The following is a 22,461-nucleotide window of genomic DNA, read 5'->3' as shown; positions in this document are numbered from 1 at the left end:
CAAGTATATATATATATGTGTGTGTGTGTGATAAAACAACCTTTACATGATATGAATAAATATATCCACATGTGTATGTGTGTAACATACACACATGCGATATTAAAGGTATGGTAAACAAATATCAGATTACACGATCACATTTTAGGTAGATTTCATAAGAAAGCTACCTATTGTAATAGATATAATGATTCGGCTTCCGGAGAATTTCGATATATCTTTGAGTTTCACATCCCCCAGACCCCAAAACTACCGCCAGTTCAAAAATTTATATATATATACACTTGTATAGATATATTTCACTTTCTTGTCGACATGATAACTGCCGTAATTTTGGGCCAATTACTTTCAAATTGATACATAAAATGTAACGACCCAAAATCTCGGTTGAGTTCGTTAATGGGCGAAATTGGACCACGGGGATGGAAATTTCAAAGAAGCCCCTTCTTCTTCGAAAAAAAATATCGCTATAACTTTCTTATTAAGTAAAATATCAAATTCGTTTAAAGTTCCTACTATTCTTTGTATAAGAGCCTAAAACGTATCTAAGTAAAGTTTTTGATATCACTAACCATGGCCCAGGGGGTGGAAAATATGGGGTAAACAAAAAAATCATACCTTCCTTAATAGCCACAGTATCGAATCGGTTTAAAGTGGTAGTTAGTCCTCTAAACATTGCCTAAAACTTTTGTCTGAAACAATCTTTAATGTGATCAACCCTTACGGCAAGGGATGACCAAAATGTTGCTGGAATTGTAAGAAGGTAGGGCTTGTCGTGTACTAAAGATGTGAAACTATTTTTCACATGCAATCATTGTCGTATTGAGTAAATTTGAAGTTTTTCTTTACTTTAAGGTGGAAATCTTTTTTATCCCCTATTTAGCACCAGTGAAATCTACCTCCGCCTTCCGGCGTGCCGAAAGGTTTTTTTTGTGATTAGTCTTTTGACTGGTTTGATGCAGTTCTCCAAGATTCGCTGTATAGTTCCAGTCGTTTCATTTCGGTATACCCCCTACATCCTACATCGCTAACAATTTGTTTTACTTATTCCAAACGTTGCCTACCTCTAAAATCTTTCCCATCTATCTGTCCCTCCAATACCAAAGCGACTATTCCAGGATTCGTTAAGATGTGGCCTATAAGTCCGCCTCCTTTTAGCTTGATTTTTCCAAGTGCTTCTTTCTTCAACGATTTGTCGTAACACCTCTTCATTTGTTACTTTATCCATCCACCTGATTTTTAACATTTTCCTGTAGCACCACATTTCAAAAGCTTCTAATCTTTTCTTCTCAGGTACTCCGATCGTCCAAGTTTCACTTCCATACAAAGCTACGTTTCAATCATATACTTTCAAAAATGCTTTCCTGATGTTAAATTAATTTTTTATGTAAGAAAATTATATTTCTGACTGAAAGCACCTGTCCTATTCGGCATTTTATATCGTTCCTGCTTTGTTCATCTTTAGTAATTTTACTAAAATTTATTTTTAAAAAATAAATAAATATTTTTTCTGTAATATTATTTTTAAGAATTCTAGAAATTAATAATAATAATTATAAATATAATAATAAAAGTAATTTCATTTGAAATAAAATGATTAGAAAATTCATTCAACCTTTTGAATGATTTCACTAATACATTAAAAAAGAACGCTTAAAATATGTTAAAGATTATTGGCTAGTTTAGATAAGTTTATGTAGGTTTTCAATAAATTTAAATTAACTACTAAATTTGCCTTTACTAAAACTCAGTGATAATAAAATTTTATAGACAAAAATAGATTATTGCAGTCATATATTGCAGTCATAGTTAGCTCATTTTAAATTGGACCTGTTTGAAAAAACATTATTGCGTTTTCTAGTTTTAACTGCGTAACTTATACTTAAAAAAAATCACAATATTGATATTGTTGCTGATGAACTAATGAATATACTGAGAAAACGCTTCCATACGAAATTAGAGCTATTCAACTTTGTAACGGTAATTTCTGTAATTTTCTTATTTTGTGTGTGTGTGTGTGTGTGTGTGTGTGTGTGTGTGTGTGTGTGTGTGTATGTGTGTGTGTGTGTGCGCGCGCGCGCGCGCATACAAGTCATGATCCAATCATTTACCTCATATCTACACTTTATTTACACACATATATATATACGCGCGCGCACGGTCTGTATCTTTGAGGTTGTCTGACTGACCATTAATTCTGCATTTAAATTTTCTTCACATATTCCTTGATTAAGTTGTTTTTTCCTTGACATTCAAATGCTCTTCTTCCTTTTGACCACTAACTTTATTGTTCATTCTTTCTTTATAGTATGTGCCCTCAATAACATATGAAATGGATTTTAATATTCAAATATACTTTTAAATCTTTTATTATCGTTTCAACTAAATACTTTTATTTTCTGTTACTGTATCGTTCCAGCTGTCTTCATAATACGACGATTCATTAATACTGCCTTAATGAGATAACTTTTTATTTACAAACAATTATGTAGTTATGTAGAATAATTTCAAACGGATTTTTTTTTTCTTTATTACTTATTTTTCATTGATATTCACCTTATCTTTTCTTATTACTCATTCTTATACCTTGTTCATAAAGAGTTACTTTCTTCAGTATAATGAATATTTTTTGTAGGCAATTCTTTGAATTTCGATTTTCTTTTTTGATGTTGACTCCTAATTTTGGGCTAATAAGTCGTTGTTTGTTGATTTTTATTCTGGTACCAAATTCTAAACTGTAAATTCTATTACAAAGTCTATTATTATAAATTAATTATCCTGCCTTTATTGTTTAAAAAAATTAAAATGTTATTATTCAGATTATTTTTATTTATTTTATTAATTTAAATTTTATTTTTCGTAGTCTTTAAAAATAAAATACTCATTTTAATTATATATTAAAATAGCTGAATTGTTTATTATGTTCAATCATGCTTGTACTGATCTGAATGAAATCTTCCATACTAATAGTCGTGGTTATGAATTAATGCATAGTCAATCTCTCTGCTTAGCTTCAGAAAACTAGGGGGAAAATTCAAAGTAGAGGAAACTGTTTATTTTCAATTACTCTTAAATGACTGAACTGATTTAAGTGAAATTTAACGTACAAACATTTTAAGTCATTTTCAATTGGTATTTTTTTTTTTTTTAATTTAACATACACATTGAAGTATTTGCGCATAACAAAAATTTTTTAGGTTACTTTATTACTGAAACTTTAATTAAAGAATCGCTTCGTAAATACTTGGTTTTGTTTTTTCAATAATGTACACAAAAGTTTCTTAATATATTATTAGTAATTTATTAAATTGCATACGTAAGTTTCTTCTGAACAATTCCAAAGGATTACATTCCGTCCAAATTTCAGAAATAGAAAAATACTGCAATAAATTTAACTTAATACATTAATATTGCAGAAACAATTAAAAAAAGAAAGTGATGAAATAACACGAAATATTTTTCAAGATGGATTTTTAAAAAATGCTCTCGGAAAATTTTATTAAAAGAAAAGTTAAATAAAAAATGAAATTAAAAAAAGAAAATTATGTATTTTTGATTAAACTACAAATAACCCAAGTGTAAGTGTACATACTTTTCACTTAAATTGAAGGAAAAGCAATGAAAACTATAGTTCAAACGTGTTAATTTTATTGGCAGTAAAATTTAAAGAGCTTGTCGTTTGACCAATTCATCGCCTAGAATATCCCCAATTCTGTGTGGTAATTAAATTTGCAAGACAGCTCATTCTGTTTGCGATAAATAAATAAAAATCTTAGAGGAAAAACCGACATTTCTTTTTTTCAAACTGTTTTTATTTTTCGTTTTATATTTTTTGTACTATATATTAATATTGTATAGCTACACAGTATACTGTAGCAAAAAGTAAACTATGCTAATCGTGTCAAAGTTTGCATATCAGAACTTTTGCAGATCTTACGTTTCATGATCTCTCCCTAACAAAAAAAAAACTTAATTTTAGCGTTGAAAAATTCTGAAAGGATTTACGTATTTAGGTTTATTTTTTCCTTGATATCTACAGACTGGATAGACAGATTTGGATGAAATTTGGCATGATATACAAAGGCAACATTGATTCCATTTAAATTTCGTCACAATTCGTCAAGGAGATAAGGAGATTAGAACCTACATCTTAAGATTTTACTTAAAAGATAAATAAATTTTTCACATGTTTTAATGGTCTTTTGTTAGCTAAGATATTTTCTCATGTTGTTTGGTCTTATTTAAACTCCCCATAAGGGAGTGGGGACAAAAAACAAGTTTTTAATTTAAATATTTTTGTTTACTAAGCAGGGGGACTGTTCCCACAGTTAAACTAGATGTTAGTTTAAATCCATCGTTTTTCCGATACTCCTTCATTCATATAATATGTATCTATTTCGCATAAGGAAAATAGAATAAATACTCGGCTTAACATTTCAGGCAGCCTGGAATGTTATTCAATGCTTAAAAATATTTCTGTAGAATGCACTGTTTTAAAGCAACAAAATATGGATGTTAACAAAGCCAAAATCGGAAAATAAATTGGGTCGTTTTTTATGTTTGGTATTATAGAACAATGTTAAAAATTACATCGGTTTATTACAAATCTGGAAATAACAAATATTTAAATGGAAATAAAAAAAAAAAAAAAGTTTAAATGATTTAACCTTTTTTTATTTCCAGATTTCTAATAAACCTGTGTAATTCTTAACATGATTCCCGAATGGTATTCCCTCAAAACGACTAAAATTCCGAGTACCTTTTTCCCGAAGGTATTCTAAGCACAATTGTATGTGAAATTTTGGTATATTTACATGGAAAAACCTAAACATTTGTAAAAAATTATAAAAATCGGTAAATTAAGTAACGATATTGCATGCAAGAGCTCGTACTCTGGATATTTTTCAACAATGTTTTGAATGCGCTTTTGAATTTCAAAAAATTTGAAATAAATTAACAGTAGTGCCTAAATCTGAATGTAACCACGGAGATTAGATTGAACACAATTATTTGCACAATTTGAATGATTCGGGAAACAGTATATGCTTCGTGAAGAAGCGCATTCGGAAATTTGTCTCCGGAAAAAAAATCATCAGGAGAATTTGTATTCGGGAATATGATCATATTAGCCGGGAAATGGCTTTCGGGAAAAAACCTCCGGCAACAGTTTAAATAGAAATCTAAGAAAAACATTTTTTTCTATTTTTGTTTATCCTCCGGGACCACCCGGTATTGCTTCAGAGGATGAGATGAATTATTTGTAGCGCGTGTGAAAATGTCATACCTGACTGGGATTCGAACCCGGGACCTTCGGATGATAGGCCGAGACGCTTTTGTATCTCGGCCCGAGAAAAACATTTGTGATTAATTTTCACAATTAACAGAACTCAGTGAGTCATACAGCCTACACTAACCTACTCGAATCGGTTAATCTGTTAATAAAGAAAGTTTTTTAATGAAAGCTTAAATAATGTAGTAGAGTTTATGTTAACGGTAACTACGTATTATTCTGCTTACGTAAGTGCGTTTATCGGGTTTTGATAGAAACGTTTTTACTTTCAATCGATGTAAGATTTATAAAATAATTTTCCAGATCAAATTTTGACCCTACTTTTAAATAAATATACGAGGTGTGTGATAAAAGTAATGAGACTGACTTTTTACTTCTCAAAGTTTTAATTTTTTTCGAAAAATATTATCCCCTTCCAAGTAGTTCCCTTAGGTAGCTATACACCGGCGGAGTCGTTGTTCCCACTCCTGGTAGCAGCGCTGGAAGGCTTCAACTGGTAGGGCATTTAACCAGTCGGTCACAGTCTTTTGAATGTTCTCCAGGTTTCCAAAATGACGTTCTTTTAAGACATGTTTCAATTTTGGGAAAAGGAAAAAGTCACAAGGACTCAAATCAGGGGAATGTGGGGGTTGAGAAACCGTAGGAATGCGTTTTGAGGTAAAAAATTCCGTGATGGAAATGGCCGTGTGTCACGGGGCATTGTCATGAAATTGTCACAAACCTTTCGCATGTCCAAATCGTCTATCAAAATTTGATGTACGGTGAAAATGTTTAAATTTAACTGTTCACTCGTTATCCTTATTGGTAAACGACGGTCTGATCTCACAAGAACCCTCACACGCTCAACGTTTTCAGATTTTGAAGTTAAAGGTCTCCCTGAGCGAGGTTGATCTTCAACGTGTTCTCGGCCTTCCAAAAATGATTTGTGCCAGCGGAAAACTTGTGTTCTTGATAAGCAATGTTCCCCGTAGGCCTGTTTAAACTTTTCAAAGGTTACACTTGCGGATTCCCCAAGTTTAACACAAAACTTGATCGCACAACGTCGCTCTAAATTTCGATGTTCCTTTTCGTAACACACAACTTCACTGATGGCGCTGTAAAAAATAATGTGTTGGTTGGCTGAACGGAGTTGAAACTCGTACTGATCATGAGGAAGGGACTAGTACAGACTGGTAGACACAGCGTTGCCAGATTGCTCGCAGTGTTACCAATCTCATTACTTTTGTCACACACCTCGTATTCTTAGATAGACTATAATGCGAGTAGTTTATTTTATGACTACTACAAAACCAAAATTCTTTTCATTTCTGAAAAGTATGCCTTGTTGCTGAATGACGTAATTTATGATATTTTTGAAGGGAAATTGGTTGCTTACATTTGAAGTTAAATTACTCCAAAATATAACATTGAATATAAGGTAAGCATTTTAAGAAAAAGGGTATAAGCGTATAATTTGAATTCTACAGGGTTGCCAACCAAATTATTTTTACACATTAGATATTAATTATTTATTTTATTTATTTAATATTTCAAAGGTTGGTAGCACTAAAATATCTGTATGTCAGCTGTTTTAGCCATCTGCTATGTTGTGACATCATAGATGAGCGGTATAATTAAATAAATTAATAATATTTAAAGTGTAAAAAAGTAATTCGGTCTGGCTGGGTCTTAAACTCGATCACCCGGTTGACTTGGTACCTAGTGCGTTAAGACTCGCGGCTACACCAGTCTGCCGACCGTACAAACGAAGTTTCTTCTATGTAATTTGTGAAATTACATTATTTAGTTAGTGCCGACCATCGCCGCAACTAGCTCCACACCCACGCGAATTAATTAACGGTATACCCGCGCGCGATTTAGTTAGATTCATTGAATTAAATAAACGAAAAAATATTATTTAAATAAAATGTTAAGTATTTTAAATTAAGTTGTGGGTGTGTAAGCCGTGCATCAGAAACAATCCACAGTTGTAGGACTTTCCCCGGAACGCTGCTTTTGCCGTATGACGGGAAAGCCCTACAACTTTGTAGACAGTTTTTTTTTTTAAATAACAATAAATATTACATAATGAATAATTAAATTAAAAATTATTGAAAAGTATTGCAAGATATCACATATAAAATAATATTTTGCATTGAGAAAGATATTGCACTATTGTTGTCTTATTCTATAATTAAGTTTAGTTTAATGAACAGTCGGTTTCGGGTCACCTACTACACAGTAGTTTTTTTTTTGTTTTTTTTAAATAAAAAAATTACGATTTAACCTAATCTAACCCTGATTATTTTTTTAAAAAAAAACTAAATTAAACTTGTTTTAATAGTTTGGCTTTAATTAATGACGCTATCTATAGAAAAGTCAAGACCAGTAGCCGAAATATGTGATATTTTGATAAGATTTTTATTAACCAACAATGTTTATGAACTAGTAAACTGTTAAAGTAAAAATAAATCAGTACAGAGATACTGCATTCGTTAATGTTTTTTTTTATATTAATCGCTTTATTTATTATCTATTTATGACTAACAATAATTTATATGAAATAATTTTTTGTTTCAGGTGAATTAACAAAAATAACATGGTTCTAAGGTAACTCGATTATATTTATGTTAGTAATTAAAATAAATTTTATCACTCGTTAAATTTAATTATTTATATTCAACTAAAACGATTACATTAGTTTTATACTTGTATTACTCATTTATGTATGCATTTGAAAGCCATCCGTTAAATGTAATGCATATCATATTAATATACGATGTAAGTAAACAATTAAATATGTTAGATGCATCATTTATTAAGATACGTCATAGGTCACTCATTATAATAAAATCAAACGTTTAGCCGAGTTTATTTTAAATTTTATTCATTGAATTGATACAATTAATTGTTTAATATTATACTTCTGTTCATTTCTCGGGCCACGCTCCTGATGACTAGTGATTAAACTAATTATTATTTATTAAATTGCTATGGTATACTAGTTTTGTCGTATGCAATGTTTGTCTGGTCATTGCTACATTAATTATACGGTATTTTTATATCAATATATAATATATATATATATATATATATATATATATATGAGAAGGAATTAACATCTACTACACCAACAACTCTAGACCTTGTCAGTTTCGTCTAGGCGTTAAACAGGTGCTATTGTGTACCATTGGTGGTGGTCTTATCGATCATAAGACTAATATAATACGCTTTTGTGTATGCAGAGGTATATACACATATCTGTATTGATTTACTAATATTTATTTTAATTTAAATATTAATTTATTCTAATACTAATAATTTACTTTTAATAAGACAATAAAATATTTTATATGGCAATAAAAAATTTTATTATAAGTAATTTTGATTGCCGTTTAAAAAAAAAAATATTTTCCATAACAATTTATATTACGTTATATATGCTGCTAATTTAATTGTTATGTATAAATTGCTACGTATGTATGTTAGAAATTATAACGTAATAATACACCTTTTAAACAACCACATTACTGTAATATATATATATATATATATATATATATATATATATATATATATATATATATATATATATATATATATATATGTTACGGTAAAACCACTTCACTTCTAAATAGGAAAGAGCATGAATTTAAAACTGCTCTTCTCAATTTCGAGATTTCAGTTCAAAAATTGCATTAAAATTAATAATTTTCAAACGTGAGAATAATCAGTTAACTCTTAAATACACAGTCTGGGTCTAACACTCGGGTTGTTTTTTAACCCAATTTATTTTCAATTTTTGCTGCGGGAATAAAGTTTTGAATCCCAACTGAACGTTTTTCATTAAATACAGTCATTTTGTTCGTTCAAACCACTCTAAAACTTAAGGAAAGATACAAAAAACCTAAAAAATATAACTAAAAATTCTGATTTTTAAAATATAATATAGTAGTCTATATTATAGTTTCTATACTATATTCTATTCTCGAAAGGATTCATTTAATTATAACAACGAACATATTGCTATTTACCATTGTAGAAGTTTGCTGAAAATTATTCATTCCTGAATATTAGTGTATATGAATTAATTACTTACTTACCTGAAATGTCTTAGTATTATTTAGCAAAATAAAGTTTTTTGTAATCTTTTGAAAAAACCTGTTTCATTTTTCACCCGCAGTGCACTGAAATTCCGAAATTGGAAAGAGCATTTTTAAATTCATACTTTTGAGTGATTTCATTACAGAATTGTCAACTTTTACCAACAGTCTATGGTAAATGTCAATAATGACCAAAACTATTTGGTAAAATTCCGAAATAAATGTGTTTTCAAGATTTTTTCGGACTTTTACCAAGCGACTTAGTAAATGTTCGAATTTACCGGTAAAACTTAAGATCGCCCCTTCTCATCGTAAATGACACATGACTCGATTTGCTCTGTTCACCATCTTTTTCCATTTCGTCAGCCACGCGCCGATCTCGACTAACTTTAATTGATGTTTAACAGAGGTTTGAGTGGATTCTTCACCATCAGCTAGGATTGCCGTGTCTTCTCAAACGATGCGACAGTGACGTAATCTGGTCAGGAAGGTCTGATGTGAAAATCGAATATAGAACAGGCCTGAGAACAAAGCCCTGAGGAACTTCCGATTTCGTATCGAAGAACCCAGATAATTCCTGATTGAACTTAACCTGGTGAAAGCCCCCATCAAGGTAACTCCATAGGACTAAGTAAAATGGCTGTGGGAAGCTCTGTTTTAGCTTATACAGAAAATCAGTCAGCCAGATCTTTATTAAAAGCCTCCAAAAACGGTGCTGAGCAATAGATCCTCCTCCAAGCATCTGGTTATGCGATAACAGCTCTATGGGTCTGTTCAGTGGTAGGGTGCCCACTTGTGAAACCAAATTGATGATCTGGTATAATATCCTCTTGCTCCAAGATAGGCCACAACCTCCGGAGCTTTTCAAGCAATTTGTATAGTATGTGTGGAAGACTTATAAGAATATAAATTACTAAATATATATATAACGTTATTCGTATGAATAACTTTATTATTTATATGAATAAAGTTTCACACATATATATATATATAAGTGCATGTATAATATAAGACATGTATATATATATATATATATATATATATACGCATATACATCGAGATGATGTGAAATTTTATTCATACATTTAAATTCGTTTGAAGAACTAAAAAGAAAGTTTTCATGCAGTAAACTTTTTCAAAATTTATAAAACTTTAGTCAGAACCTGAGTTACTTATTTGTTTACAGATATAATGGATAAATATTAATACACTTTAGTTCTACCTGTTGCTTCCTTCATTTATCGTGCAGAAACAAAAAACCGGAAGTAATTTTACGTTCCGTTTTGCACTGAAGATAAAAATACAAATCAATGGTATCTGTTCTATATTCATGAACCCTTTTGTTTATTAAGTAATTATACCGTTAGCATCCAAAATATGTTTTCCACTGTTTCAAAATTTAGGGGTTCATGTTTCAGAGAGCTTTTTTATTGATTAAATTAGATTTTAAATAAATTAAAATCGAAATATAAAAAAAATATGGATTTTTTTTAATATGGGAACTCTCCCATCAGGAGAGAAGTATTAAATTATTTTATTGTTAAACAAAATCTGTTTGAGCATTAAAAATTTGAAAATGCGAATAATTTTTTTTTTTTTTTTTTTTTTGGTGGTCTCATACTATTAGGGTACAATTAATTTTTAAGAAAGTAATCCGTAAGTGGTGATAATAAATTTAATAAAAGGATTTTTTTTTAATTGTGTACAGATAGAGCCATAATTCAAAATAAACAAGTTACAATTTTCTAGGAAGGGGGTCAGTTACATCCAACGGGTTGGTCTAGTGGTGAACGCGTCTTCGCTAATCAGCTGATTTGGAAGTCGAGAGTTCCAGCGATCAAGTCCTAGTAAAGGCAGTTACGTTTATACGGATTTGAATACTAAATCGTGGATACTGGATGTTCTTTGGTGGTTGAGTTTCAGTTAACCTCACATCTCAGAAACGGTCGACCTGAGACTGTACAAGACTGCACTTCATTTACACTCATACATATCATCCTCTGAAGTATTATCTAAACGGTAATTCCCGGAGGTTAAACAGGATTAAAAAAAGGAAAGAAGGAAGAGGATGATAAGTTTTGGCTAATTCTTTTCTTCAAGAAATACTAAATAGTAATAAAAAAATTAAGAGTTTTATATTTTAAATGCAATGGATAACTTGCGAGGCGGATTTAAATTTAAAATAGATTTTTCCTTTTTTTAAGCTAAAGAAATGTTTTTTATTACCACAGACCAGTGGGACGTGAAGGCAAACAAAATTTTATAGTAATTGGAAGGTCCTAATTATTTTATTTTATTAGTAGTTATTTAGTATTTTATTTTAGTTATTAATAACTAAAATAAAATACTAAATAACTACTAATAAAATAAAATATAAAATAATAAAATAAAATATAAAATTTTATATAAAATAATAAAATATAAAATATAAAATAAAATAAAATAACACCTGTTATTCATTTTATTAGTAGTTGTAGAAAATATAGATGCAAAAAACTCTGATTAACTCCTTTTCTGAAGAAGGATTTAGCTAAAAAATAAAAAAATAGATTAATTTTTTGGTGCATATTAAATAAAAATGTTTGGTAATTTTTGAATTTTTGATCTTGATAAAAAAAACTTCAACTTTTGTAAGAAGAACGTTTTGCTGAAGTGCCCCAGTAAAGGTTTAAAATATGATTTTAAACTTTCCATTCTTTCCCCCGAAGGTAGTACCAGTTTACCAAATTTGTAAAATATTGGTCAGTGGGGTCCAGTTATATAACCAAGTACAGGTCAATATACTTACGTAGATAAGCACAAACGGCCATCTGACAAAAATAAATCTTTTGAACTTTTCTAGTATTGGAATAAAAAAAAAAGTTTCACATGTTATTATAATTCATTTTAATTTATTTTTTTTTATTTTCTTCTGTTAAAAATTTTTTTAAACATCTCTAAGATACAAAACTTAAAAAACTTTCTTTTTTTTAATGCGATCTATATAATTTCCTGTTGTAGCTATAACGGCTGCATATGACCCTAAAAAGCCGTGAATGTAAAAATAAAACCCTATTTAAGCAGGAATATGCTAGGCCAAGTCGGTGATGCATTTGCAGCTTTTTCTCTCATCTGTTTATAAATGACGTATAATATTCGTACCATAATATACTTAGCATAATTTTCAGTGTTCTTAAGCTACGAAGACCGGCTTACTGTCCAACCGATTTTCCTCTTTAAAAATACTTTAACTAAAATGTCATTTACTCCTGCTTGGGCCCTGGATTTCAACTCATTTATTATTTTTTATTTCGAACGTTCCAATAGACTTTTTTCATGATTTTTATCATTAATAAAATTTACTCACCGTATTTTAACGAAAAAATATCTCCTGTTCCTTGATTATTATTTTATCAGATAAATTAAGGTACAGTATTAGCTTGTTAATTTTGTAAAATTTTAACCACAAAATTAAATAATCATGAATAAACTATTTCATTACTGCAATAAATAACGTAAGATAATTTAAGTATAATATTGAAATAGAACCTGTAATAATAATTATTATACGGCGATAATGTTTCACGTTATTCAAGCAAATGTGACCACTTATTACTTCCTTGCACACTGTAATCGCGAAAAATTTAGGTTTTCAGATTTCAACGGAAATATCCATTTTGACCATCCCTGAATCCAATTTTACTAGTTTTGGCGTGACGTCTGAACGTATGTATCTCGCATAACTCAAAAACGATTAGCCGTAGAATGCTGAATTTGGATTTAGGACTGTTGTAACATGTAGTTGCGCACCTTCCCTTTTGATTGCAATCAACTGGAACAAAAGTGTCCAAAAAAGCCCAAAATCCAAACACTTTGGATTTTGAACTTTTTCTTAGCTGCACTAATAAGCCCTTATTGAGAGCTTTTCAACGATATATCATAAAAAGTAGTTATTTTCATTGGTTCCAGAGTTGTAGCCAAATAAAATTTTAATTAATGAAATATTTGGATGTTACAAGGGGAAGATACATCGGTTCGAATCAGACTTCATTTCCTTTATTTTTTATTTTTTTTTTTAATTTAAATATATTTTATTTATTAATAATTATTAATCTTTGATTGTAAAACATTTTATAAAATAAATAAAGATTCAGTAACAATAAAAGAAAAAATATAACAAAGATCAGAAAAGTTTTATCAAACATGGCCCGTTGGTATGATTATAATAACAATAATTTATAAAAACCACTTACCAGCAACTTTTTTATAAGTGTTCAAGAACTTTCGGATACCAAATCCATCTTCAGGAACTCAAAAAAACTTTTATATTATTTTAAAAATAAAAAACTAAAACTCACTCATCGTATGTAAGTCGTTATGTAAAATTTAAAAATGTACAACAGTGGTCTCATGTTTTAAAAAATTATGTCGCCTTAGCGTCCAAACATATCGGTGGCAACTTTTACTGTGACTGGACGCTAAGTCGACATAATTTTTTAAAACATGACGACCACTGTTGTACATTTTTACATTTTATATAACGAAAATTTTATATACTTTTAAAAATGTGTATATGTAACTTAATAGGCATACAAGGAAGTTATCACAACTGTCTACGGGGATTGGCAAGCCAGTTGGGATGCATCCACGAAAGGGAGGTGGACGCGTCGTTTGATCGCGCACATTGAGTCGTGAGCCGAGAGGAAGTTTGGCGAACTGGGATTCTGGCTGACACATTTCCTGACCGGCCATGGGGATCTTTCGTTCATACCTGTGAGGACGAAGAAGAGCTGAAGACCCCTTCTGCCACTACTGTCGGAAGTTGGACACGCCGGAATACGTGACATTTCAGTGCCCGCGGTGGGACGAGGAACGCCGCGACTATATTGCCATAACTGGGCATCTCGAGCTGGGGCCATCGTTGGAACGATGTTACGAAGTTCGGTGGACTTCGACACTGTGACGGAGTTTGTGTCGGGTATACTGTAACTGAAATATCGGGAAGCGAGGGGGTGAAGGACAGCTCCGTACAGAGCTGCCGTTCGTTCGTGCTTGCACGGGTGGACCAGGGTGATGAAGTAGAGCCCCTGAGCTAAAAGACTGAGTCCCGGCGGGGCCGTCCCTCCGGAGGTGTCCCCGTTAGAGGCGAAGCACAAAGGACCGAGTCCGATTGCTGGGTGATGGAGGCTGGAAACGGCATACCCGGGCCTGGCATTCCCTCGTCTGACGACTAGAGGCAAAGGCATGGAATGGAATGGAATACAAAGTTGGCGGGAGTTTATGCTCCCTACTTATCGCAGAACCTGGACAGAGTCCCTTGCTGCTGGATGATTCTAATCGGGCTTGTTTTTAAAAGGGTTATTTTAAATGGCGGGTCTAATTTTTTAAGTTTTGTTTATTATTTAGTGATTTTAAGACGGATTTAGTTGCATTCCAATCCGTTGTTGAACCAGCGTTATCGAACCCATTTTTATGGGCCGACCGCGGAAGGCTAGGCTTATGAAGCCTGTCCTCCCGACGTAATTCCCCTTCAGACCGTCTACTGAAGTCCTTTCGGTGCTAACGCTTCATAGGCTAGCAGGAATACGCCACAACGAGGCACCAACTATAAGGAGGGAACAATGCGACCCCTACTCCGGAGGAGTAGAGGCTGCATTGCTGGTTTATTTTACTCTACTTGTAAGTTTTAAAAAGGAGAGGTTGTGTAGAAGCTCTTCATCCGCTTCTGCTATGGCTGCCCTTCAGGACGCATCTCTGCTGGGCTCTGTTCCGGACTCCAGTCCGTGATGTTGTCCAAAGACACCTCCTGGAACCGTGTTCATGTTTAATTGAGGGTCTGGTTCCGGGAGGCAGGGAAAAAAAGGACGTCATCAGATTTTTTTTTAAATTTTAATTATGTTTCTGAATTATAAGTAGTTGAACCATATTATTTGTTGTAATGTACTGCTAATTTTATACGAGAGAATTTTTATGGACAGCAAATTATTTATTGATGGTATTATTATTTTGTTTACGTAATAAATATTTGTTCTTTATTACAGCAACGAAATGTTTTTATTTAATAAAAAACAATTAGTAAAAAAGATTAATTCATTAAACATTTTTTTAAAAATAGCTATTATTTTTAAACTGAAGATAATACTGTATGAAATAATACATATATATATAATATACGTAATATACATACATGTACTATTCAGGAAGTTAAACGATTCTTGCGTCACAACGTTTGTCCATTTTAACACATTCAAATTTATTTATTACGTTTTAAATAAGAATTAATAAATGTAAAATACGAATAAATTGAGCGTGTTGAAGAGATAATACTCGTACAAGCGCCTAATTGTTCAACACGAAAAATATAATCGTTACTTTGTTTAGGGTACAGTGATTACGTTAAGATGGCTAACATTTTTCATCGGCTAACACTAAAGCTCAACAGCCGTGCAAAATATGAAAACTTTATTACTTAAAAGAAACAAGTTTAGAATTTGTTTATTTATCATTTTAAATTTATGATGAGCAAACAACGATTGTTATTTTACGTTTTATTCTAGGAATAATATTTTACGATAAATAAATTCGTCTTCTGTAACTAAAATAAATTAAATTACGCATAACAATTCGTAGAATCAATTTCCAAAAGAAGGTCTGGTTTAGTATGTAAATAATATTCTTTGTTTACAATCACCTTTGATTCTAATCAAGATGTCCCTGGTAAAAGCTATTGTCAAGCTCAACAAATTTAATGGAGCCATTATAAGTGTACTTGGTTTCAGTCAGTTTACTGTCAAAGTCGCAATTATGAATTTTAACTGCGTACACCTACTGCAAATGACAATTTTAACTGTTGTCATTTCGCAGAATAATAATTTCTTTTATTTATTCTGCGTTACAAACTTAGTTTTACTTCTTTAGAATATACTACGTGTAACAAAGGAATTGTTGCATCAATTTATCCGTATACGTTTCTTGGCTTTTTTATTGTATAGGGTCTTCTTAAAAGAATGGTGGAGTTTTGAACATGGATTAAATGAAAACAAAAATACTTAACACTTGATATTTATTTATCGAATTTGTCATCTCAAACAGTTTTTTTACATAACTATTAAATTTCAGTATGTGCACCATTAGTCGCTCGGCAAATGTTCAATCGTTAATCTGTCCGTACCCGAATTAACATATCTTCTGTTATGCTTACAATTGCTTCATTAATCCTTTCCTTTAAGTTACGTAGGTCACGTATTTTTCAATCTTTTGTGTAAAACTTTGTGAATTGTTGTTTTCGGAATATCCAACTCGTGACTTCGACGAGAGATGGATTTATTACGACTTCTGATTGCAGATTGTCATAATTCGTTCAACAGTTTCGTCTAATACTCGTGATCTGCCGGTTGATATTTCCTTGAGAACAGAACCTGTTTCTTCAAACTGTTTGAACCAACTTCCTATATTATATTCATAATACTCTTTTCCATATTCACAACAAAATGCACGTTGAACTAAAATTATGGACTTTAATTCAGCCTGCCACAAAGCACACTTTGCTTTTTCTTGAAAAAGCAATGTGTGTACAAGTGTTTACTACAGTGAACATAGTAACGAACTAAACACACATCAAAAACAATACAAACACTGGTGTGTGCTGGTATGATCTGTTGTTACACAAACTTTTAAGTTGGAGGCTATCAGGGCTACCGACATAACCTCTCAAAATTTCCCTACTGCCTTGATCTTTTTTTTCTATTTAGCCACCGGAACCACCATCAGGATTCAGAGGATGAATGAGGATGATATGTATGAATGTAACTGTAATGTAGTCTTGTACAGTCTCAGGTCGACCATTCCTGAGATGTGTGGTCAATTGATACACAACCACCAAAGAACACCAGTATCCACGATCTATTATTTATATCCGTATAAAAGTAACGGCTTTTACTAGGATTAGAACCTTATAACCAAACTTAGAACCTTAGAACAAGGCAGTAGACCAACCCACCGGGTTGGTCTACTGCCTTGATCTTTCTTTCTTTCTTTTTCCTGTTTAGCCTCCGGTAATTACCTTTTAGATAATACTTCAGAGACCATTCCTGAGCGGTGTGGTTAATTGAAACCCAACCACCAAAGAACACCGGTATCCACGATCTAGTATTCAAATCCATGTAAAAATAACTGAATTTACTAAGACTTCAACGCTGGAACTCTCGACTTCCAAATCAGCTGATTTGGGAAGACGCGTTCACCGCTAAACCAACCCGGTGGGTTCTACTGTCTTGATCTGAATTACAGAAACCCCACCATTCTTTTATGATTTTCCAAGCTTTTAAAGGTGCACATATTGAAATAATTATATTAAAATATTGTTTGAGATGAAAAATTCGATAAATAAACATCAATTGTAAGTATTTTAGTTTTCATTTAACCCTTGTTCAAAACCCCACCGTTCTTTTATGAAAACCCTGTATTATATATCACCGAATTTATTTTAGTGACTATGCGAACGTTTTTAATGTTAGTTAAATATTCAAATTTAGATTACCTTACTTGGATAAGCGTACAGTTATTTTAAATGTTCTTTAAATAACATTAACCACATTTTAAGGGCTATTTGTTTGTCAGCGTGATATTATTAAATACGTAACTGTTAATTTTTAAATTGACTTTACCCAGATCTTATTGTAATTTAAATATTTTCATAGAAAAATTATCAAGAAAGTTTTTTTGATAAACTTGGTAAATAATATAAAAAATATTACTGTTTTCCAGAAATACTTTGCTCATTCTGTGTAGCAGTTTCTCTTTATCGTTTATTTTCATATTTTTATTGTTTATTTACGATAATTTTATTTGCATTTTAGTTTCTGAAAAATAAATTTTAAAACAAACTTTTACTGCATTTCTGTATATCGAACTATTTTTTTTAAGTATATTTTTATTTATAGTCGGATCAACAATTAGTCATTAATGACTTGAGTGTAACTGTAAATATACCGGCAAATGTCTACTTGCACAGACTCAGGACGACCATTCCTGAGACGTGTTGTTAATTGAACCCCAATCACCAAAGAACACCGGTATCCACGATCTAGCATTCAAATCCGAATAAAAGCAACTATTTTTACTAGGATTTGAGCCTAAAAACCCTCGAATTTGAAATCAGCTGATTTACGATGACGAGTTTTACCACTTCACCAACCCGGTAGGTTTACTGCAATCTTAGCAAAGGTTTGAAAAGAAGTATAGATATATGACATTGTGAGAATATTTAAGGATTTATAATTTAGTAGGCCACCAAAAATAATTTATTTTAACAGGTAGGTAGCAAAAAATAACCACAAATTTTGGGACCACTGCTATATCAAATATACTAGCGTATTAGACCATTCAATCCATCAGTTAAACTGTACTTTCAAATTAAACCTTTCTTTCTTGTGATCAAGTTAAACGGTTAGTACATTTTTCTTCTTTTATTTTATTCTACGAATGTTAATTTAGAAAAATCAATCTGGCAGGGTTATCCAGACCAATTATCTTTATTACATTTATATGTTCGGCGAATGAATTTATTTTTTAGTGCAAATGATTATGAGGTTGGTTTTTTCCATCGAGTATAAATATTATTAATTAATAAATAAAAAAAAATTATTTCACTTAAATATCTCTATAAATTTCGGAGTGAACTGAAACCGTATTATTTATATTTTCAAATTCTCTCTGTCGGTGGATCTTTTATCCCAGTACTTGATACGGATTTCTTCATCTGTTGCTGTTTCAAGGCGCGCCTTGTTTATTTAAAATACTTAATTTTAAGCTGATTTCCGTGAGAACATTTTTTAATCGTTTTCCACTCGGAAATGTTAATTATAACAATAAAATTTAAATGTTTGAAAATTATTTTTAAAATATTGAGAAAATTACCATAATGAAATACCTCCTCAAAAGTTATCATTCAATAATATCCGGTGTTCCTGGAAACGGTATTTAGATATTTTGAAAAACAGTAAGATTATTTTTGATACTGATGGTAAAACTTCTAGAATTACGATCAAGAGTTTCGTTTTGTACTTTATTTTAATCGTCATTATTATATTGTAATTTCGTTGAGAACTCAATTTATTAAATTCATTATGTCAAAATAAGCCAAACATTCATATAACTATTAGTTTTTTCCGAATTAATCAGATAAATGTTAGATTTAGTGTCAAAATGAATTCATGATTAATTTTAGGATGCATGATAATTTACTTTTATAAGATCTTTGTTTTATTGAACCCTTTAATCGGCATAATTGTTGAACTACGTATAAAAAAAATTATAAAAAAATATAAATTATATTTTATAACGTACTATGTGCCAAAATATTGTCTAATAGTCTATATGCATAGATACTCTATTTGCATTGTTGTAATCTATACAATTTTTCACTAATAATGAATACATTAATATATGGATATTTTAGTAGTATGAATATTGCGCTAAGGTTAATAAAGTCACTTTCGCCAATTGGTTTAATTATTGGCTTCTGCTTTTAATTGTACTGTACAGTATTCGTTTCAAGAAAGACGAGTTAGTTACACATGAATACAAATGGATGGATGGTGTTTCTTTTTTAAATAGTTAAAAATAAATTCGTAGATTACTTTACTCTTTTTATCCTTTTTGTATAGTTATTATTTATATTTAAACTGACATTAAAAAATAAACTTTCTAAGTCAGGAGTACATTTTTATTTGACGATATTATACATTTTATTTATTGATTTATTTTATTATTAGCTTTTTATTAAGTTGTTGCGTGCCGCGCAGCCCACCCTGTCACACGTGTTTCCTTTTCCTTTCTGAGGCGGTAAGTATAGTCCCTTCAATAAAAAACATGTACAATTTTGATACAATTATTTATCATTTCTTTAGTAATTTTTTTTTTATCTTCACAGGCTGAAACATTGGTCTATTTTAAAAAAGATCATCCGCATTCCTAATTATTTTTCAAATTTTTTTCCCATCTTGTTCAATCGACCATCCGAGATGTAATTTTTTAGCTTTTGACAAAGTAATGTCTGCAGTGTTTGGTTAACCAAGGAGATGTTTTATTTCCGGTTCCTACCAAATTTTGTTACATCCTCATATACACCACCTTAAAAGTAGCAGATTGAAATCAGAATTCCTCAACATAACGTTAAACAGTGTTACTTATTTTCAAATTATTCGGGTAGATTTACATAATAATTTAAGTCAGAAAAATGTAATTTTCTATTGTTTTAAATTAAGTGTAGATGTTTAAAGAAAGCGCAGAGGTAATAGCAACCGTTGTAGAATATGGAAACTTTTTCAAACATGTAAGCTTAAGGATGCCAGGAATAAATCGGAATTTAATTGTGATTTCTTTTTTGTTAGAATTTTTTAGTTATAATAAAAACAAATCATCATCTTACGCAAGGTCTATTAATTTCTGTAAGTATATAATGAACGAATAGGAGGAGGTACATGGAATAACCGTTACTTCTGCTATTTTCTCTCCTTTATTAAAGATAACCAAAACTTGTATTTTTGACATGGTTAAAAAACATGTTCGTCTGTGTAGAACATGTTTTTTTTATAGTTTTTCAGTAAACAATCTTATCAAGTTTATAAATATTTCAAACATTTTATTTCCACCGAAATATTCATAACAAATAAACTAGAGAAAAGACGTTAAAATTATGGAAATATTTATAATTAACGTATTCTTTTAACATGTATGGTTGATATATTGATATTTAGGCCCATCAGTGTTCGTTAATCCACATTTTCTTTGCATCAGTGCACTAGTATTTTAAGTAAACTTTTCCTGTGACAGACTGTACTGTTTTTATTCTCCCCCCCCCCCCGGAGTCGGCCCGCAACTAAGCATAAACTCAGCTCCGAGGGGTGCTATTGCTTCTAACAACCTCGTCGGGAACAAATTTCCTGCTAGATAGCCGGGACTCGGTCTTTTAGGCGCCATGTCTCTAATGAGGGAACCCCAAAGGATCCCCCTAATGTGACTCGGTCTTTATGCCTTGCCTCTAATGGGCAACCCCCGAAATGGTTCCCAGACTGTACTGTTTTGTTTTTTTTATAACCCTGCCTCCCGAAACCGGACCCGAAATTAAGAATTAACACGGTTCCGGGAGGTGCTTCGCCTCTAGTAGCCAGATGAGGGAAACGCCAGTTCCGGCTCTGCCGTTCCCGGCCACCATCATTCATCGACCGAGATTCGGTCCTTTGTTGTTCGCCTCTAATGGGGATACCCCTGAAGGGGCGGTCTCGCCGGGACTCAGTATTTTAGCTCAGGACCTCAAGAGTCCACGCTCTTCATCGCCACCGATGAACCCGTGCAAGCATGGGGAACGGCAGCTCCGATCTCTTCGCGATCTATCATTTGAAGTATTCCCGACACAAAATCCACCACAGTGTCAAATTCTACCGTACGTAACATCGTTCCAACGATGGTCACTACCTCAAGACGTCCAGTTACGGCAGCACAGTCGCGGTGTTCCCCGTCCCACCACGGGTACTGGAATATCTCGTGCTCCGGCATGTCTAAGACTCGACAGGCCATACTTTATAGATGAGATAAATCGTACGATTATAAGGGATATTTAGGTTTCGCTATATCCCTGTGAGTTCTATTTAAACAGGCGATATTTTAGTCGGATAGTTCCAGATATCACACAATTTTAGAAATCAGCACGGTTGTTTCTTTAGGAACATTGCAGCTGAACGATCAGGTGACAATTTAATCTCTGTATGAAAAGGAAATTTGGTTACAGCGTATCAACATAAAGTCGTCGATCAATAATATTCTCGCTTTGAGTTAAAATATTCTCCGAGGGGTTTTAAAGGAAATGGCTACCTGTGGCTGGAAGGGTAACCTCAGAATCAAAGATCCCTTTATTGTTTTTTAGAGATACGCGCACAAAAATCAATTGTAGCCAAAAAAAATTATTCAAAAATCAATTTGTCTAAAATCTTTTATTGTTATATATATATATACATATGTATCAGTTATACAATAGATTCATATATGTTTACATATTTAAACGTAAACAATTAGGTAGCTTGTTTTATTTTAATTAAAATTTTTCTTAAC

At 31.6% G+C, this 22,461-nt stretch overlaps 1 protein-coding gene and 1 long non-coding RNA gene across 3 annotated transcripts in view; both read left to right on the top strand.

The window, feature by feature from the left end:
• Window positions 1–7,879, top strand: part of LOC142328639 (uncharacterized) — a 183,469-nt gene extending 175,590 nt beyond the window's left edge. Inside the window, exon 4 of the long non-coding RNA XR_012757321.1 lies at window positions 7,850–7,879. This is a non-coding gene — a long non-coding RNA (uncharacterized LOC142328639). The remainder of the gene's footprint in view (window positions 1–7,849) is intronic.
• LOC142328638 (uncharacterized) overlaps window positions 1–22,461 on the top strand; it is a 793,215-nt gene that overhangs the window by 431,226 nt on the left and 339,528 nt on the right. The window lies entirely within an intron of this gene.

The sequence above is a fragment of the Lycorma delicatula genome, chromosome 8 (genome assembly GCF_047948215.1).
Source record: "Lycorma delicatula isolate Av1 chromosome 8, ASM4794821v1, whole genome shotgun sequence".
In the NCBI taxonomy this organism is placed as follows: Eukaryota; Metazoa; Arthropoda; class Insecta; order Hemiptera; family Fulgoridae; genus Lycorma; species Lycorma delicatula.
This window is presented reverse-complemented; position numbering and strand designations above follow the sequence as displayed.